The sequence below is a fragment of the Lagenorhynchus albirostris genome, chromosome 5 (assembly GCF_949774975.1).
Source record: "Lagenorhynchus albirostris chromosome 5, mLagAlb1.1, whole genome shotgun sequence".
Taxonomy (NCBI): domain Eukaryota; kingdom Metazoa; phylum Chordata; class Mammalia; order Artiodactyla; family Delphinidae; genus Lagenorhynchus; species Lagenorhynchus albirostris.
In genome coordinates, this window is record NC_083099.1 from 13,031,291 (window position 1) to 13,040,278 (window position 8,988).

Sequence of the window (8,988 nt, forward strand, 5' to 3'; positions counted from 1 at the left end):
TTTTCTTGATGTGTCTGGCTAAAGGTTTATTAATTTTGTTTATCTTTTCAAAGAACCAGCTTTTAGTTTCATTGTTTTTTCTGTTGTTTTCTACATCTTTATTTCATTTATTTCTGCTCTGATTTTTATTATTTCTTTCCTTCTACTAACTTTGGGTTTTGTTTGTTCTTCTTTCTCTAGTTGCTTTAGGTGTAAGTTTAGGTTGTTTGAGGTTTTTTTTGTTTCCTGAGGTAACAGGAAACTGTTGTAAACTTCCCTATAAACTTTTGCTATAAACTTCCCTCTTAGAACTGTTTTTGCTGCCTCTCATAGGTTTTGGATCGTTGTACTTTTGTTTTTATTGTCTCTAGGTAGTTTTTGTTTACCAAGAGATACACTGTTGGTGAGACTACAAATTGGTACAGCCACTATGGAGAACAGCATAGAGATTCCTTAAAAAACTAAAAATAGAGCTACCATATGATCCTGCAATCCCACTCCTGGGCGTATATCTGGAGAAAACCATAAGTTGAAAAGATACATGCACCCTAATGTTCATTGCAGCACTATTTACAGTAATCCAAGACATGGAAGCAACCTAAATGTCCATCAACAGGTGAATGGATAAAGAAGATGTGGCACATACAAATGATGGAGTATTACTCAGCCATAAAAAAGAATGGAAATAATACCATCTGCAGCAACATGGATGGACCTCGAAATTATCATACTAAGTGAAGTAAGCCAGAAAGAGAAAGATCATATTATGTTGCTTATATGTGGAATCTAGAAAAAAAATGATACAAATGAGCCTATATACAAAACAGAAAGAGACCCACAGACATAAAAAGCAAACTTATGGTTACCAAAGGGGAAAAGGGGAAGAGATAAATTAGGAGTTTGGGATTAACATATACACACTAGTATATATAAAATAAATAACCAACAATATATATATAACTGAGTTGCTGTGCTGTACACCGGAAACTAACATAACATTGTAAATCAACTATACTACAAGAAAATTGAAAATAATTTAAAAATAAAAAACCCAGTTGAAGTAAAAATAAAAAGACAAATATCCCAAGCATTCACTATAATAAGCCAAAATGTACTGAGGCAAAAAAGATTAAATTCAGCTTCAGTCATATTTTAAAGATAAAATTAAGCATAGTTTAAGGAAGAGATATTCTCTATTTCTTAGAAATATGAGTGGTGTTACTGATTGCTAATAGCATAATAACTTTTACCAGTGTGTTAACTCTGAACTTTATTCACAAAAAATATACTTCTTATAATACCTCTGTTCTATTTTGTAACCTATTTCGTTGATTACATTCTTCAGATAGTTCACCTTAATCTTCAGGCTGAGAAATTACTTTGATTTATCCTAAAAAAAATGGAGATGAATTTATAGAGTGAAGAGATGAAAGGGGAAGATAGATGATATAGGTGAGCAGTGATGGGAAAATCAGAAAATTAAATCAGGTAAGATTAATCTTAGGACATCATTTCAATATGATAGATGGATCAGTGTGAGTAGCTTACACATCACTTCTATCCAAAATTATCTGGAAGTTATTGAGATAAACACCCAGTGGAATAAACACCTATGGAATGTGAACTATCAAATTAAGTAAACTTTCATTAATTGCTTCTACCTATTGTACCTAACTCAGTCTTTCCATAACCACACAGTTAAATTGAACTTAATTGTAGATACATGAAAATATAGCTAACTTAGAATATCACTAACCTGAAAGATTACTTTTCTACATCTGGGATAATAAACTTCTTGGGGAAAGATGATGATTTTTCTTTTGTACTCTAAATTTTTGTGTTCCATGCAAAAGGCATGTTTCCAATAAATGCTTATTGATTAATGAGTAAATAACAAAATAATATGGAGAAGTATTAGAGATGATAGTTTTAGCCTCTCAATATGTATTTTGACCCTAAATCTTTACATCCTGACCTGCCCTTGAATTACACATCTACTAACCTATGAAAGTAAGACTTGGGTTTCCAACGATTCATGGTAGTTATCTGAAACTCATCTTTTTCCCCCAGTCTTTCCCACACTGATGAAGCTCATTCTCAGAGGTTTCAGAATTGTTCTACTGGCTCTTTGGATAGTTATGACCAGATAACCCTCCTTCAGGTGGCTCTAGAAACCTCTCATCCTGGTTTGCCAACTGACACCCCATTCAACCTGCTAGTTTAATGTGTGGGAGGAGAATTGTGTGACTTTGTTAAAATTTTTTTAAGGATTTTAGCTCTAGTTTTCCTATCAATGTTGATTTTAAAGGAGCATTATTAATCTTTAAGAGTCCAAGGCTGTAGGAGGAAATATAATGGGTAAATATCTCCTTCTCCCTTTCTACTTTCCTCCAGATACATGGATATTGTTCGATAGAAGCTGGAAAAAAACTGCCTTTGTTAGCCTTGCAATGTCTTGATTTCATTGCCTATTTTTTTTTACATCTTTATTGGAGTATAATTGCTTTACAATGGTGTGTTAGTTTCTGCTTTATAACAAAGTGAATCAGTTATATATATACATATGTTCCCATAAACCTATAGACCAGACTTACCCTCCCATTTTTCTCAGCAGCTGAGGTATCAAACTCTCTGCTTTCTGTTTTATTTTGTCTTATGGAAAGGTAATATAGTAGAAACATGACAACGGAAGGTTTCTTCTGAATGGATGGAAATGAGTTCCACAGGCATAGAGATATTTGATCCACTATGGTGGTTTCCTGCAATATGTAACTCCATAGTCCCTGTACTTCACTGAATTTAGTTTTGGTCAATGATTGGATTAGAAGTGTAGTAACATGGAGTTAAACTATCTCTCTGAGAAACTGTATTGTATTTCATGATGCTATTTGCACCTGGGAATTAACTGTTGCTCAGACCAGTAAAATAGATAATCATATAGCAACTTCTTTAGAGTATGATATTGATTCTTCCCCATCCCTACCACCAAGTTTTAATAAGGTATCCAGTTACCTTTGAGTTTCACATTAATGAGTCATAAATATTATCAAGAAGGGTGTCTAGCACAACTAAAAAGTCAGATTGTATTTTATTTCAGTATAAACAAAAGGCTCCATTACTTTTTTTTTTTTTTTTTTAGGTATGTGGGCCTCTCACTGTTGTGGCATCTCCCGTTGCGGAGCACAGGCTTCCGACGCGCAGGCTCAACGGCCATGGCTCATGGGCCCAGCGGCATGTGGGATCTTCCCGGACCGAGGCACGAACCCGTGTCCCCTGCATCGGCAGGCGGACTCGCAACCACTGCGCCACCAGGGAAGCCCCAACTTAATTCTTATACTAATATCGACTGAGCTTTTGTATCTTCTGTTTTACATATTTGGGATCACCTCATTCTGAAAGAAATAATTTTGTTGTTAGATAATACTGAAGCCAAAAACATAATGCCTCATGACTTCCCAGACGAAAACTTAGTGTGGAAACTTGCAGTAATGAAAATCATATTGTTTGCATCTTAATTATTATTTCTTCATGTAGTAAAATGAAATGAAGTTTCTCTCTTAAATGATGAAAATACAGTCTCTGTAATGGAAAAGTTTGGAACATTCCCTTAATAAATACAAAACAGCATACTAATTTCTTTCCCTTTGTCAACATTAAAAAGTATTGATTAAGTACACTTTATAGGGTTATCCAGAAAGATACATTTGATTTAGAAAGAAAAATAATAATTTCAGGGAAAAAAGTCTGCCTTTTAAATATATAAGTTGATAGTTCACAAAAATTATGCACTATTTTTTTCCCATATAAACTGCTATGTTGACCTATACTATCCTTATCTCATAGTCCAACTATCTGTAGATACAGTGAGTTTATAAAAGAGATGTACATTTTTTTTAAAAAAAGAATCTTTGAGATACCTTAGTTCAAGAAAAAAGCAACTCAAAGAACATTTTCTTATTTTCAGGTAATTTTTTTTTTTTTTTTTTCCGTATGCGGGCCTCTCACTGTTCTGGCCTCTCCCGTTGCGGAGCACAGGCTCCGGACGCGCAGGCTCAGCAGCCATGGCTCACGGGCCTAGCCGCTCCGTGGCATGTGGGATCTTCCCGGACTGGGGCACAAACCCGTGTCCCCTGCATCGGCAGGCGTACTCTCAACCACTGCGCTACCAGGGAAGCCCTATTTTCAGGTAATTTTAATGATTAACAATTGTTTGGGCAAAGGATTCATTTCTCAAATTCTACGACTTTTGTTAGCTTAATCAAAACAAAAGAATTCTTAAGATATTTTATATTTTAAATCGTATGTTTGATATTTAGAGAGGAGTTAACACCTATCCTTCTGAAACTATTTCAAAAACTGCAGAGGAAGAAACACTTCCAAACTCATTCTATGAGGCCACCATCATCACCCTGATACCAAAACCAGACAAAGAAACCACAATATAAGAAAATTACAGGGCAATATCACTGATGAACATAGACACAAATCCTCAACAAAATACTAGCAAGCCAAATCCAACAATACATTAAAAGCATCATACACCATGATCAAGTGATATTTATCCCAGTGATGCAAGGATTTTTCAATATCCACAAATCAATCAATGTGATACACCATGTTAACAAATTGAAGAAAAAAAGCATATTAGCATCTCAGTAGATGCAGAAACAGCATTTGACAAAATTCAACACCCATTTATGATAAAACTCTCCAGAAAGTGTGCATAGATGGAACACATCTCAACATAATAAAGGCCATATATGACAAACCTACAGGTAACACCATACTCAGTGGTGAAAAGCTGAAAGTGTTTTCTCTAAGATCAGGAACAAGACAAGGATGTCTACTCTCGCCACTTTTATTCAACATAGTTTTGGAAGTCCTATCCATGGCAGTCAGAGAAGAAAAGTAAATAAATAAAAGCAATCCAAATTGGAAAAGAAGAAGTAAAACTGTCACTGTTTGCAGATGACATGATACTATACATCGAAAATCCTAAAGATGCTACCAGATAACTACTAGAGCTCATCAATGAATTCAGTAAAGTTGCAGGATACAAAATTAATACACAGTAATCTGTTGCAGTTCTATACACTAACAATGAAAGATCAGAAAGAGAAATTAAGGAAACTCATTTACCACCACATCAAAAAAAATAAAATACCTGGGAATAAAACTACCTAAGGGGGCAAAAGACTTGTACTCTGAAAAGTTACAAGATACCATGAAAGAAATCAAAGACAACACAAACAGATGGAAAGATATACCATGTTCTTGGACTGTAAAAATCAATACTGTCAAAATGACTATACTACCCAAGGCAATATACAGATTCAATGCAATCCCTATCAAATTGCCAATGGCACTTTTTGCACACCTAGAAGAAAAAAATTTACAATTTGTATGGAAACACAAAAGACCCTGAATAGCCAGAGCAATCTTGGGGAAGAAAAACGAACTGGAGGAATCAGACTCCCTGACTTCAGACTACACTATAAAGCTACAGTAATCAAAACAGTATGGTACTGGAACAAAGACAGACTTATATATCAATGGATCAGGATAGAAAGCCCAGAAATAAATCCACACACCTATGGTCAATTAATCTACAACAAAGGAAGCAAGACTATACAATGGGGAAAAGACAGTCTGTTCAATAAATGGTTCTGGGAAAACTGGACAGCCACATGTAAAGAATGAAATTAGAACATTCTTTAACACCATACAGAAAAATAAACCCAAAATGAATTAAAGACCTAAATGTAAGACCAGATACTATAAAACCCTTAGAGGAAAATATAGGCAGAACACTCTGACATAAATCACAGCAATATCTTTTTGGATCCACCTCTTAGAGTAATGGAAGCAAAAGCAAAAATAAACAAATGGGACCTAACTAAACTCAAAAGCTTTTGCATAGCAAAGGAAACCATAAACAAAACGGAAAGACAACCCATAGAATGGAAGAAGATATTTGCAAATGATGCGACTGACAAGGGATTAATCTCCAAAGTTTACAAACAGCTTGTGCAACTCGATATAAAAAAAACAAACACACAAACGTCTCAATCAAAAAATGGAGGAAGCCATACGTGTGTGGAGAGAGAGGGTATATAGGAAATCTGTGTACTTTCCCCTTAATTTTGCTGTGAACCTTAAACTTCTCTAAAAAAATAGTTTTAATTTAAAAAATTCTATTCAAAACCAAAAAAATCCATGAATGAGTTTCAAAAGAAAATCATAGATCCACATGAAAATTTGGTAATATCTTATTGAAGTACCTGAAACAAACCCTGAATAAAAGGAATGACATATCATGTTCTTACATGTAAATATTTAATGTTATTAAAATGCCAGTTCCCCCCAAATTAATATAAACATTTAATTCATTCTGTAAGAATCTTAACATATCAATAAACTATTGGCATAGAGTTAGACAAACGTGTCCATGGGAAAGGACAGACTCCAGAACTCAGTTTACATGAGAATTTAATATATGGCTAAAGTGCCCTTTCCATTCAGTTGGGAATGGAAGGATTGTTTTTAAAATGATGTCCCTGATGCACATATTATACTAAAATAAATTTCAATGAAATAATGACTTAAATGTAAAACATGAAACAAGAAAAATCTTGCAAGGAGCTTAAGGAGGAGAAAAACCTTTTTTTCACCAAGACCAGGAAAATCAAATGCTTTAAAAAGAAACATTTCAAGGAAGAGACATTTTAATATTAAAAATGTAAGCATTTATGGCAGAATTTACCTTTAAAAAAGCCAATAGAAAAAACAGATGCATTATATATAACAGATGAAGGACTAACACCTAATATAGATGAAATTTTCTCATAAACATGCAGGAAAATGATAAAATATATAGAAACATAGATAAAAGATATGAATGAACGATTCACAGAAGAACAAATACAAATAACAGATGTGAAAAGATATTCAGATTCACTACTGGTTAGAAAATTGCAAATTAAATTGAAAGTGGTTGCTTCCTTTAGCCAAAAGAAAGAGTTGAGAAGAGTGAATTCCCACACGTGTTTAGCCAGTACAAACCAGTGCGGTCAATATTTTGAAACATCTCAGTGCTTGTTGGTAAAAATCTGCTACCCAAGAACTCCACCTCCCTCTCTGCCTCTCTGAGCTTTCTAACTCATGTCTTGTGTGGTCATGGGCCCACCACAGTCACTTTCCAAAAACTGTTGGCTCCACAAGTCTGGTGTGTACACTTATGACTGGAAGGAGGCCAGGAGGCAAGGTCAGGGCCCGTGGCATGTAAGAGGCCAGGAATGTCCAGAATGCGGGTCCCTACCTTCTCTGTTCTTGTTGATTTTCACCTCTACTTTATGAAACAAGTTTATGAATACTCAACAACCGCCCACCAAACACCAAAGCATCAAAAACACTGATTTGATCAATAAAAATGAGAGTTAGTGCTGTTCATAACGCTTGCTTGGTGCCTAGAACCATTTTAAACATATAATAATCAATTCGAAGACTGTAATTATCAACATCACCATTTTACAGATGACAAAACTGAAGACATATTAATTAAAAATTAAGCAGAGGGCTTCTGACAGAGTCATTGTGATTAAACCTCCTGCTGAGAATAACTAGAAATGTTGAACTAGCTGTACAAGTATTGGTGTGTGTGGGGGGGACTGGGCTTGAGACAATTACAGAGCTTCCAAGATCATGAAGAAATACCATATCAACTCTGGGAAAAGAAAAAAATCCAGAGAGACCAGCCAAGCACTTAAAGTCACATTTACCCTTAGGGTTTTGGGCAGTATAGGTAAGGTAGTTGAGAGGCTGAGTAGTATTTACAATGGTTTCAAGGGACTATTGATGACAAAAGGATGACTGGGATGACAAAAGTTGGAGCTTTTTGAAAAGAGAAAAAAAAGAGTGATGACCCTGACAAGCCCAAGTACTTGGAGGAGCTCTGGGTATGTAGAGAATGTCATAGTTGGAATGGGAGAGGAGAGGCAGAGCAGCCAAGATTCAAGTTAATGGTGTATCTAGAAAAATCTAAATTCTTGATATTGAATTAAGGCAGTTCCAGATTGCTAATGTAACTTGATACCTGGAAAAAGATAACATCATCCTAGGCCTCAAATTATTTCTAAAAATATTTTAAAAATAAAATTTCTGGGATATAATATACCAGGCATATAAGAATTGAAGAAGTGAAACCTCCCCCAAACAAAAAAGACATTCGAAATAATAGCTCCAGTAGGTTTTTTTGATATTGAGCTGCATGAGCTATTTGTATATTTTGGAGATAAATCCTTTATCAGATGCTTCATTTGCAAATTCTCCCATCCTGAGGATTGTTTTTTCATCTTGTTTATGGTTTCCTTGATACTGTGTATAAAATAGATAACTAATGAGAACCTACTGTATAGCACAGGGAACTCTATTCAGTGCTCTGTGGTGACCTAAATAGGTAGGAAATCCCAAAAAGAGGGGATGTATGTATACGTATAGCTGATTCATCTTTCTGTACAGTATAAACTGACATAATATTGTAAAGCGACTATACTCCAATTAAAAAAAATAATAGCTCCAAATATTGGAAGATCAGGCATAGAATTTAAAATAATTATACTTATCGTGTATGGATAAAAGGCAAGACTGCAAATTTTGGCAGAGAACTGGAAACCATAAAAAATGGCATAACAGATTTTAAAAAGAGCATTAATAGAAATCCTCAAACTAACAAGTTTAACAACTAGATATAAAAACTCAGTGGTTGGATTTGATGGATGTTTAAATGCAACAAAAGAGAGAATTAGTGACCTATCAACTAAATTGGAAAAAATATCCGAAATGCAGTCCAGGAAGATACTGTCATAGAAAATACAAAAGAGTAGATAAGAGATATGAAAGATACAATTAGAAGGTCAAATATATATAATATTTGAACTACAAAAGGATTTTAAGCCTTTATTTTCTAATATAAAGTATTTATAGCTATAACTTTCCCTCTAAGTACTTCCC